General features: G+C 40.9%; 1 protein-coding gene and 1 long non-coding RNA gene across 3 annotated transcripts in view; both read left to right on the top strand.

The window, feature by feature from the left end:
• The window catches only part of LOC143718332 (uncharacterized), a 249,635-nt gene that overhangs the window by 192,176 nt on the left and 44,768 nt on the right, over positions 1–12,691 (top strand). The gene's annotated exons all lie outside the window — the stretch shown is intronic.
• LOC143718419 (uncharacterized) lies at positions 6,704–7,387 on the top strand. The gene is made up of 2 exons (XR_013196385.1): positions 6,704–6,817; positions 7,068–7,387. It is a non-coding gene; the product is annotated as an uncharacterized LOC143718419 (long non-coding RNA).

Below are 12,691 nucleotides of genomic sequence, written 5' to 3'. Positions count from 1 at the left end.
CCCTGAGGACTGGTGTGATGTGTTCATATTTTCTGGTTCTGCTCAGAATCCTAGCAGCAGCGTTCTGTATGAGCTGCAACTGTCTTATGGTCTTTTTGGGAAGGCCAGTGAGAAGTCCATTACAATAATCCCCCCTACTGGTGATGAAAGCATGCACAAGTTTTTCTAAGTCTTGACTGGAAACAAAGCATCTAATTCTTGCAATATTTTTCAGGTGATAGTATGCTGATTTAGTTATTGCTTTGACATGACTACTGAAACTGAGGTCTGACTCCAGAGACACACCCAGATTCCTGACTTGATTTTTAGTTGTTTGACCCCTAGACTGAAGGTATGCGTTCACCTTGAGAACTTCATCTTTGTTTCCAAACGCAATGACTTCAGTTTTGTCTTTGTTTAACTGAAGAAAGTTTTGGCACATCCAATTGTTTACTTCATCAATGCATTGGCAAAGGGAGTCAATGGGGCTGTAATCGTTAGGCGATAGGGATAAGTAGAGCTGTGTGTCGTCTGCATAGCTATGGTAAGCGATTTGGTTCTTTCTCATTATTTGGCTCATTGGGAGCATGTACAGGTTGAATAGGAGTGGCGCAAGAATTGAGCCTTGAGGGACTCCGCATGTCATGGATGTCCACTCAGACTTATGGTCTCCTATACTCACATAATAACCTCTGCCTCCTAAGTATGACCTGAACCATTTTAGGACTATCCCAGAAAGCCCGACCCAGTTTTCCAGCCTGTCAAGAAGTATGTTGTGATCGACAGTGTCAAATGCAGCACTGAGGTCGAGTAGTACCAGCACTGATAATTTGACTGTATCAGTATTTAAGCGAATATCATTTATTATCTTTATGAGCGCGGTCTCTGTACTGTGGTGCGGTCGGAAACCAGATTGAAATGGTCAAAGTATCCATTCGAGCTTAAGAATTTGTTCAGCTGATTGAAGACAACTTTTTCAATGATCTTGCCTATGAAAGGAAGATTTGAGATCGGTCTATAGTTGTTTAATATGGTCTTATCCAGATTGCTCTTTTTCAGGGGGGGCTTGACAACAGCAGTTTTCAGGGAGGTCGGAAAACTCCCAGAGAGAAGTGAGGCATTTACCACTTCTAGGAGATCTGCTTCTAAGCTGTGTAACACATTATTGAAAAAAGATGTGGGAAGTGCGTCAAGGGCGCAGGTTGATGTTTTTAGGTGCTGTACGGTTTCTTCCAAAATTTTGCCATCAATTTCTTCGAAATCAGACATAGTGGCTACTTTCTCGTGCTGTTGTCTGATCTGCCTGACCCCAGCGCAACTCAAGGAGGAGCTGATCACCTTTCTGATATTATTGATTTTCTCAGAGAAGAAAGAAGCAAACTCACTGCACTTGCTCTCTGAGAGCATTTCACTGGGAATCTGGCTTGGGGGGTTTGTCAGTCTCTCTACAGTAGTAAAAAGAGTGCGTGTGTTGTTTATATTGCTGTTTATAATATTCGAGAAGAAAGTCTGTTTGAAAGCATGGATGCTGTCTTTGTAGATGTTATAATGGACTACAAGTTTTGTCTTCCGCCACATGCGCTCTGCTTTTCTGCATTGTCTTTTCATATTTTGCACTGCTGTTGAGTTTCTCCAAGGTGCTTTTTGTCTGCCACTCTTCTTCCTGACTTTCACAGGAGCAATATCATCAATTACACTCTTAACTTTTGAGTTAAAAGAATGTTGAATGTTGGTATGTTGAATTGGACATCCAAGTGATGGGGCTAGCTATACCTGAGTGTGAGTGGGGGCTTCTGATAGTCCGAGATGGGGATGCTGCAGAGCCAGACCCAACTCACCCTGGTATCATTGGCATGAATATCACTCAGAGATGCAGAGAGTTTGCACTGACTGAGTTTGACACCACTTTAGGAGGAAAGCTGGAATCCGTATGGAGAGAAGCCTTCACTCGCGTACATGAAGTTGAACTAGGTAAAACAATTTCAACAGCCAGAGTTGGTGGTCACGTTTTCTATGTGTTTAGTTATGTTCTGTGATCTTGTTTCCCCCTGTCTTTGTGATTTTGGTTTAGTCCTGTTAGTTTTTCCCGCTCCTCGTTTGTGTTCAGTTTCTTTACCTGTGTTCAGTTAATTATACCATTAGTCCCAGTTCTTTTAAGCTTTGTGTTTTCCCTCAGTGTTTGTTGGTCGTCGTCAATGTATGGTTGTGTTTACCCTGAAGTCCTGGAGTTTATTTTGTTCTTGTATGTTCCTGAAGTTAATTTTGTAAATAAATCAACTACTTTGAAGTTCCTGCATCCTCGTCTTCAGCTACCTGCACACAACCTGACAGAACGACCAACCAACACTGAGGGAAAACACAAGGCTTAAAAGAAGTGGGACTAATGGGATAATTAACTGAACACAGGTGAAGAAACTGAACACAAACGAGGAGCGGGAAAAACTAACAGGACTAAAGCAAAATCACAAAGCCAGGGGGAAACAAGATCACAGAACATAACTAAACACATAGAAAAGCCAGTGTCTACTGATCCTGCACCAGTCCTGTCCAGCGCAGAGTTTCCTTTGCCGCTGGTCCTGCTTAGCTTAAAGCCCTCTTCGCCACTGGTTCCAGTGTCAAGCCCTCTTCGCCCACAGCCTGCTCCGCCCTGGCCACGCCCACAGCCTGCTCCGCCCTGGCCACGCCCACAGCCTGCTCCGCCGTGGCCACGCCCACAGCCTGCTCCACCATGGCCATGTCCACAGCCTGTTCCACCCTGGTTCCCCGAGCTACCAGCCCCGCCCTGGAGGCTTCCCGTCCCTGCACCACCATGCCCTCGTCTCTGGCGCGTTCACTACTGAAGATCGCGAGTCAGCATCGTCAACTGCTTTATTGCCAGCGCCACCCTTACAAACACGAGTTGCCACCGCATCACCGCACACACCAGAATAATAATAATAATAATAATAATAATAAACTTTATTTTATATAGTGCCTTTAAAAGTAGCATCTCAAAGCACTTTACATAAAAATAATGAAATTAGAAAAATACACAACAGTCTAGGCAGTAAAAACTAAACAAGCAATAAAAATAGAAAGCCAATATAATAACAAACACAGTAATCACACGAATCACATAAAAGCCACCCTAAAAAAGTAAGTTTTAAGAGACGATTTAAAAACACTAAGGGATTCTAAATTCCTAATCTCAGAGGGCAGGGAATTCCACAATTTAGGAGCCAAAGAAGAAAAAAGCCAGATCACCCATAGTTTTTAGCCGTGTTGTTTGGACAGTTAAAAGACCAGCTTCAGAAGATCGTAAAGCACGTGTAGGAGTGTAGGGGGTTAAGAGCTCACACAAATATTGAGGGGCCAAGTTATTCAAGGCCTTATAGGTGAGCATGAGAATTTTAAAATCAATACGAAAACTAACAGGAAGCCAGTGCAATTTTTCCAGGATAGGTGTGATGTGCTCCCTTGCAGTGGTCCCAGTCAGAACCCTAGCAGCCGAATTTTGTACCAACTGTAATTTACTTAGGGTAGCTTTAGAAACTCCAGCCAGCAAAGCATTACAATAATCAATACGTGAAAAAACAAAAGTGTTGATTAACTTTTCAGCCACAGAGAAAGTCAACATAGAGCGTAATTTGGCAATGTTTCTGAGATGAAAAAATGATGTTTTGACTGTGTTACGAACATGATGGTCAAATGTTAAATTGGCGTCAAATATCACCCCCAGATTTTTTAGTTTAGTTTGCAATTTCAAAGCAGAGCCATCCACACTTAAGGTTATGGACTCTGCTTTACACAACTGATGAGGTGAACCAATAAGCATCACTTCAGTCTTATCACTGTTTAGACAGAGAAAATTTTCAGACATCTATTTCTCAATCTCAGTAAAACATTGAGAAAGAAAAGACACAGGCATTTTGACATCAGGTTTTGAATGTATATAGATCTGAGTGTCATCGGCATAAAAGTGAAAGTTAAGACCAAGTGTTCTTAAAAGTTGGCCAAATGGAAAAATGTAAATACTAAAAAGTAACGGGCCCAAAACTGATCCCTGGGGAACCCCAGAGTGCACCACACCGACCTCAGACTTGCAATCACCCATCACAACAAACTGCTTACGACCAGAGAGGTAGGACTTAAACCACTCTAGTGCAGAATCAGAAACTCCAAAGATGGTCTCTAAGCGGTTGATTAAAATAGAGTGATCTATAGTGTCAAAAGCGGCACTAAGATCAAGAAGAATCAGTATAGATAGACGGCCAGAATCAGAAGCCATTAACAAATCATTAGTCACTTTGACCAGCGCTGTCTCAGTGCTGTGTCGTTTCCGAAATCCAGACTGAAGTGGCTCAAAAAGATCATTAGAGGAAAGATGAGAAAGTAGTTGAGAAGCCACTGTTTGTTCTAAAATTTTGGCGAGGAATGGAAGATTAGAGATGGAATGAAAATTATTCAGATTATCAAAGTCCATGTTGTTAGTTTTTGGTACAGGGGTGACAGCAGCAATTTTAAGTGCTGCTGGCACAACTCCAGTGCACAGAGAGTTATTGATAATTCTCAAAACAACAGGAGAGAGGGAATCAAAACATGATTTAAAAAGACAAGATGGTATCGGATCAACTCTAGAAGTTGAGGCTTTCAGTTTTGAAACCGTATTACACAGAGACTGGGAGTCATGAATTGCAAAGTTAGAGAGAGAGACACCAGAAAATGCAAAAGTATTTGAGGAGGAGGCAGCAATGGTATGAGTGGCAACAATGTGGTTGCGTATATTGTCTATTTTGGTGGTAAAAAACTCCAAAAACATATTACAAAGGTGAGTTGAAGTAGGAAGATTAGAGAGGCTGTGATTTTTAAGCAGCTTGTTGATTGAGTGAAACAGTTTTTTAGGGTTTCTCTGATTGCTGACAATTATCTGAGAAAGATAAACAGATCTAGCTGACACAATTTCGGCCTTGTATTTGAGTAAGCTGTCTTTCCAGGCCTGGTGATGTACAGTTAAACCTGATATGCGCCATCTAAGCTCCATTTTGCGACACAAAGTCTTCATAGCATGCAGATCATCATTGTACCAAGGAGCGGAGCGTGCAAAAGAAACAGATCGTGATTTCAAGGGAGCCAGCGTGTCCATGCCAGACAACAGTACAGAATTCAGTACAGAAACGTTGTCATCCAGATCATCAGATAGAGAGTCACAGTTTAAAAGAGAGTCAATAAAATCAGAAAAATCAGAGGGCTCAATAGATCTCCAATTGCGATAATTTATGATGCGAGAAGTGTTAGTGTTCATGACAGGTAATTCCAAATTAAAAAAGACAGCCCGGTGATCAGACAGACCTAAGTCAGAGGTTGACATCTGAGACACAAATGAACCATTAGAATAGGCCTGTAAATATAAAATTCTTGCTATATATATATATAGGACTCCCCAAAAATAAAATTCTGGCAACGCCCCTGGCTGGGACAATATCGACCCATGGCAAAAAGTGGTGGGCACATGACCCACCCGCAAATTACACCTATGATTAAATGTTTTTATAGCATTTCTGCTGTGTTGGACTATGATGTCGCCACTGCGTCAAAATATTTCTCAAACGGCTGTGCCCCCCCGCCGATGACCCAATGCCCCTCCAGTAGATCTGCTGTGGCGCCGACTCTGTTCCTTTTCCTGTTGGGATTCTCTGAGAAATGCTTGAGATCCTCCGGCCGTGATTAAAGCATATTCGACCACAAAGAAGAGGGAGTTGACCAGAAAGATAAACCAGAGTCTGATACTGACCTGAGTAATCTGTTAAGTAGACTGCATATGGGAGGTATTCCAGAAAAGCAAGCAAGGCTCTGTGTACTACTTTTGAAGTATGCAGATGTGTTTGCTGTCCGTGATGAAGACCTGGGATGGCAGTTGTAAGATCTTCATTCTTACTCTAGGTTTTTTCCATTGCCAAATGAAATTATGAAAAACGTTTTTCCAGATCAAGAATATTCTTCATTGGAAACCAAAGTGGTAACATTTGCTTCGGATATAATATTCTGGTTAGGATGTTCATTTTAATGAGATTAATTCTTCCCATCCAAGATATACAACCAACGTTCCAAATCATCTTTTATAATTTTAATAAGAGGGCCTTCCAAAAATATCTCATTGGGTCCTGCAGACAGTAAAAGAGGGTTATGCTATCCAATTCAGGTGTCGTCCACCAAAATTCAGAGGGGTTCTGCCCACAGTGGTGGGCCCCGAGCAGGCTCTGGTAATGGAACAAGAGGTGAAAACGCTCCTTCAAAAGGAGGCTATAGAACGGGTTCCTCCTCCCAGTTTGGAGTCAGTTTATTACAGCCGATATTTCATCGTTCCAAAGAAGGATGGGGGGTTGCGTCCAATTTTAGACCTGCGCCTGTTGAATCGCTCGTGAGGGAAGCTAAAATTCAAGATGCTCACTATCAAGGAGATCGTGTCACAAATCAGATCCGAGGACTGGTTTGTCACGATAGATCTAAAGGACGCGCACTTCCACATTTCCATCCTTCCACAACACAGGAAGTTCCTGAGGTTCGCCTTCGGGGACGAGGCGTACCAGTACAGGGTTCTTCCGTTTGGCCTAGCTTTATCTCCCCACACTTTCACGAAATGCATGTATGCAGCATTAGTGCCTCTGAGGCTTCAGGGCATTCGTATCCTCAATTACATCGACGATTGGTTGATTTTAGCTCAGACAGAGCAGATGGCGGTACCGCTCTACTCAATGGCACTGCTCTGCCTCACTCTCTGTACCCCGTTCCCCATTCGCTGCAGTTGGGCTTAAAAAGGTAAACTGTGTGTGTGTGTGTGTGTGCGTCTTGCTATACTTGTGTGGACCAACCTTTGACAGGCCACCATCATTGTGTGGACATTTGTAGTTGTGAGGACATTTTGCCTGGTCCACACAATGTTTAACAAGCGATTAAACTCTACCAGTTAGGTTTAGAGGTATGGTGTGAATTAGGTTTAGGTCAGGGTTAGGCATGTGCAAGTAATGGTTAGGTTTAGGGAAAGTGTGTGGGTTAGACATAGTAAAATCAATGGAAGTCAATACAATGTCCACACAAGTATAGCAAGACAGCGGTGCGTGTGTGTGTGTGTGTGTGTGTGAGCGGACCTGCCAGCTTTTGGTAAATGTGAACCGTTACGCGTAAGTTTACTTTCACTGTGGAAAAATTCGAGCCGTAGTCTAGGTGAAAAAAAGAAAAATAAAGTTTTGGGAGGTGTTTTTTCTTAGCAAATCTATCAATCATGTTCAGCAGCAGACCTGCTGAACAAGTGTGTGAGTGTGTGTTTTGCAGACTGTCGAAGCCATGTGGAGGGCAAAAAACATTTAAAGATTGTGGCCAGTACAGTACAAAATGTATATATTTTCTTTATTAAAAGTATTGTAATCAAAAATATAGGTTTTATTGGTTTTTTTATAACCAATTTCTAGCCAGTGAATGGGGAAATTACTGCATGCAAAGTAATGGAGTTGCAAAAGTCTGAAAAAAAAAGCTGCACAACACAAGTCGTACTCAAAAGGTCTGGTGATGCTACCAACCAATCATATTTCCTCAGAACAGTTCTGCTTCCCAGTGTTTTCATCTGTCTTTGTTGCTAGATTTATCGATTTTTCAGACCCAAGTAAGGATTTATTTATCCAAAGAAGGGCCAAAGCTAGCAACTTTCTGTTAAAGAGTGTTGCTGTATCGCAGTATATTGAGTGAGAGGTTTTTCTCACTCTCTCTGTTGAGTGACAGAGGAGCAGTGGAGAGCTGTGGGCGTGTCGTCATTCATACCTTTGCGTGAAATATATTTTTGGTTTTAGTGGAGCCGTAGCTAGCACGACGACAGCTTCGAGATAGCGGCGGGTAACAGGTAGTCTTACTGGGCCACGATCCAGTCAGTATTTCATACTTGTTCTATTGTCCGACAGCAGAAACAAAAAACTTGTGAACGAGAAAAGCGTCATGAATTCAGCTCTATCAAAATACTGTGTATGTGCACAGAGCACCAACGTTCATGCTGTTTTTAGCTAGATACACAGACCGCAGAGGCAGTGAGAAGACTTGCATGTTCATTTGAACACAGTTGTTAACATAAATTAATTGAATTCAACATGGCTGAATTAATAAATAAAATGATTTTAAGTGGTAAGCATAAATGTATCATAGTAATGCTACATAAAAGTCAGACTAAAAAGGTAGCTAGCAAACAATAAGTACTACTTATCTCTGAGAGGTAGAAATAAATATTTTTCAGGTTCAATATGATTGTTGTGCTAGCGAGAGATATTAGTCTAGTCATCTACCCTGAATCTTGTTTCTGGATGACAGGACTAACCTAAAATGACCAATACTGGAACAACAAAATGCAGTTTAGCATCTAACTATGTGAAATAAGCAGTAATGTGTTGTGTAGGCCTACAGTAAGTATAATACAGAATATGAAAGATATGAAAAAGCTAAGGTATGAAAAGTAGGCCTAATTTATTGAGTAAACAGTCAATATAAGCAGTATTAGACTTTCAAATTTGTGTTGTTGTCCTTCATAGGCAGGAGTTAGTGACGATGTCAGGAAGACAGTGCAAATTTAAAACCGAGTGAAAGGAAAACCCCCAGTTAATGTGCGTAATGTGCCTTGGTGCGAGCAGATGCAATTAATTTAAGAAGTCCGATAATAGTTAATATTTTCTAACGTTAGTGACTGATTGCGAATACAGGTTGACTGTGAGAGTTTGGACTTTTAAACTGATATCAGCAAGTAAAATAGCAGTGCATGAACTAAAGTAGAGAATAACTTCTGTTTTAGTAGTGTGGCATTGCAGGTAGAGGAAAGCAGGTGGCATTGTGAAAGACAACAATCTTTGCACAACTATAATACAGATATAACGGTATAGGTACAATATCATCTGTTTCAAAATATATCTCGATATGATAATATTGGTATATCGCCCAGCCATAGTTGTGATAACTTGATTCGCACTGTAGCAGCTGAAAAAGTCTTGAAAATGTCCTGGAAAAGTCCTGGAAAATCATTTCAAGAAAAGAGTGGGAACCCTGTTATTACAGATAGGCCTATATACTTTATTTATTAAAATTAAACTGTATGTGTCCATTGATTGTGAAGTTAGACGAAAATTGCAGATAAAGCGCATGGGGCTGTATGTTTTTTCTTGTTATGAATTGTATCCTATTTTCCGTTATTACGGTTAACTACGCGCAGTGATATGGAACTGTAATGCGGTCAAACCTGCCTGAAACTACTTTAGCCGTGCGTTTCCCTGAAAATAATTGCACACCTTAGAACGTTCTCAACCAACCAGAATCAAGCATTCAACAGCCCTGTAGTATAACAGAAATTATGATATATTGGCAATCAATTCAAAAAAGAAAAGTAGGTTCAAATGTGTTAGGGGGCATACACATTTCCGATAAGGACTCTCTCCAAAAAGTTGGCCTAAAATAAAGCATAACTTCCTCCTGTAACTTTTAGCATACCCTCAAACCTGAAATTAATTTCTTTATGAATTAAAATTGTTACTCCCCTACTGTGAGAATTGAAGGAAGAACTGAAAACCTGACCCACCCGTCCTCGTCTGAGCTTCAAATGTTCTGTTTCAGTCAGATGGGTTTCCTGTGAAATATCAATCTGAGCCTGTTCCTTTTTAAGGTAAGATATTATTTTTTGTCTCTTAATTAAATGGTTGACCCTTTTAACATTTAATGAGACAGTCTAAGTATCACTCATAACCTACCACCAATAAAATAAATTGGTAGATTGAAGCGTCTCTGTAATAACAACATAAAGCAGCGACATAAACAGATTTTTTTTGTCAAATAACAAGTCAAGCTGCCAACTGGCAGTCAAACAACGAGAAAAAAATTACAGGGTATTTCAGGGCCAATGACACTAAGGCCGTGTGTCCACCAAAGCGTTTTTTCACGCGGCTGGCGTGTTTTTCCAATTTGTTTTCAATGGGAGCGCCGCGTTTTTTAACCCCTTAACTGTCACCCCCCTTTTTGAGTTCACACTTAAAAAGGGGATGTCCAAATTGAAATGGGTGTAAATCTGGAATGCTTTTTAATAGAAGCTTGATTTTGGTCTTGTTTTTAAGAGAACACTTGGAGGTTTATGGTACAAGTGTCTGCAGTTGAAAAAAATTAATAAATCAAAAGTTATAGCAATTTAAGATGATTATAATAAAAACGGTCTATAATAAAAACATTTATTTTATGAAAAAATATATAATCCAAAATAGGTTTTACCCTAAAAATGCTAGGAATTTAATGCAAAAAATATATACAAGTTGTGTTCCAAATTTGGAATTGATATCACAAACCTTGTAGATTCTGTGAGACTTTTAGCTGCTATAACAACAAAGATCACTAGGTGTCATTTTTTCCTCCATTGGGGATTCCCATGCTCCATTGGTGACACTTCTTTACTACTTGATCTCACAACACACAAAATTTGATTATTATTTTTTTTAATTCAAAACATTCTCAGAATATACTTTAAAAAAAAAAAAAAATTAAACAGTGTATAAATTTTTTTTGAACATATGAATAAAACAAAACAACAAAAAAGTATGTAGTATCTACAGTGGTTATATAAATCCAAATGACAAACTGTTCATACAACTATTTGCAACTATTCAGAGCTAAGGATTACAAATTTTCACCATCATGCCAGCGACTGAAGCAATCTCGCTTTGGAACGAAGCAGAGAGGCAAGTCACACACACTGCAGATTACAGGGGTTTTCTGGTGGCACCACTAGAGCCAGATGAAGATCTTTCTCTGCCATGACCATTGTCTCTCGCTCTACCGCTGCTTCTCCCTCTTCCTCGGTTTCTGCTTCTCCCTCTTCCTCTCCGTCTGTCACTGCTTCTCCCTCTTTCTCTGTCACTGCTTCTCAATCTTCCTCTGCCACTGCTTTCCCCTCTTTCTCTCAGTCTGCCACTGCTTCTCTCTCTTTCTCTCATTTTCACCATCAAAGCTGCAGAGACATTTGAACTCAAAACACCCGGGCTGTGTTGGGAAGCCAAAATAATATTTTCTAAGGAAAAAAGATGGGCTTCAGGCTCAACAAAAAGTCATAACATCGTTATCAACTCAATCAAAAGTCACATTGCAAGCTAGCTATAAGGTTGCCGCTCGTGTTGCTCGTAGTAAGAAAGCGTTTACTATCGCCGAGGAACTTATTTTGCCAAGTGCTTTGGATATGTGTAGAGAGTTACTAGGTGATGCAGCTGCAACCAAAATTCAGTCAATACCACTTTCCGATGACACCGTGGCTAGACGAATTGTTGACATGAGCGATGACATTAAGTGCCAACTCGTGGAACGAATAAAGGCAAGCGAGTCGACGGACATAAGCAACGCCACGTTACTGTTAGTTTTTGTCCGATACTGCATGGACAGTAATCTTTGTGAAGATCTGCTATTTTGCAAAGAACTTCCAACGAGAACAGCGGCAGATAATGTCATACACTGCCTTGATGAGTACTTCACTGAAAAAAGGTCTTGATTGGAAATACTGCTCAGGTATTTTCACAGACGGCGCGGCTGCTATGACGGGAAAACACCGAGGTGTTGTTAAACAAATCCAAGAGCGAGCGCCAGAAGCAAAGTGGACGCACTGTTTCTTGCACAGAGAAAGTCTTGCAACAAAGCAGATGTCACCAGAACTGCATGAGGTCATGAGCATTGCTGTGAAAACTGTTAACTATATAAAGACAAATGCACTCAACTCAAGGTGTTTTGCAGCTCTGTGTGAACGTCTTGATGCTGATCCTTTGCAGCTCTTGTACCACAGTGAAATAAGGTGGCTTTCAAGAGGATGTGCGCTTAATCGTCTTTTTGAACTGAGAAAAGAAGTGCACACATTTCTGGAAGAGAAATCTTGCCCATCTTGCTGAGCATTACACTGATGATACATTTTGTGCAAAACTGGCCTACTTATCTGATATATTTGATCAGTTAAATCAGCCGAATGTATCAATGCAAGGCAGAAACAGCACAGTGTTTTTGGTTTCAGACAAAATTAAGGGATTCAAGAAAAAACTCATTCTTTGGAATAGAAGAGTCAAGGAGGGACGATTTGACATGTTTCCACATCTGAGTGAAACTTTGGAAGCCTCTTCTCATGTGCACATATCAAGTGTTATAACCCAGCACTTGTCTCAGTTGTCTCAAAAGTTTGCTGACTACTTCCCAGAGGACCCTCGACATGGAAACCTTTGGATTTTGGACCCATTCTCTGTGGATCCTGCTTCAGAAGACATGGCTCTTTCCACTGTATTGGAAAATGAAGTGATGGAACTATCAGCTGACAGTAGCCTAAAACTTCAACTCACACAAGTTGACCTTGCTTCATTTTGGTTACTGGCTGCAAGTGAATATCCCTCTCTGTCAAAGCGGGCAATAAGATTTCTATTGCCTTTCACCACCACATACTTATGTGAGTCAGGGTTCTCTACTGTGACTATCACAAAATCAAAAGCAAGGAGCAAACTGAAAGCTACTTTGAATGCTACTCTCCGTGTCAGTGTCTAACCCATTTCACCAAGACTTGCTCTAAAGTGGGGTGGTGATGGCGCAGTGGATAAGACACATGCCTTTAGTGTGAGAGACCCGGGTTCGAATCCACTGTGAGACACCAATGTGTCCCTGAGCAAGACACTTAACCCCTAGTTGCTCCAGAGGTGTGCGACTT

This window comes from Siphateles boraxobius, unplaced genomic scaffold (genome assembly GCF_051911475.1).
Source record: "Siphateles boraxobius isolate OS27281-9 unplaced genomic scaffold, OSU_SipBor_1 61, whole genome shotgun sequence".
Taxonomy (NCBI): Eukaryota; Metazoa; Chordata; class Actinopteri; order Cypriniformes; family Leuciscidae; genus Siphateles; species Siphateles boraxobius.
Note: the sequence above shows the minus strand (reverse complement) of the source record. Positions and strands in the feature narration are given on the sequence as shown.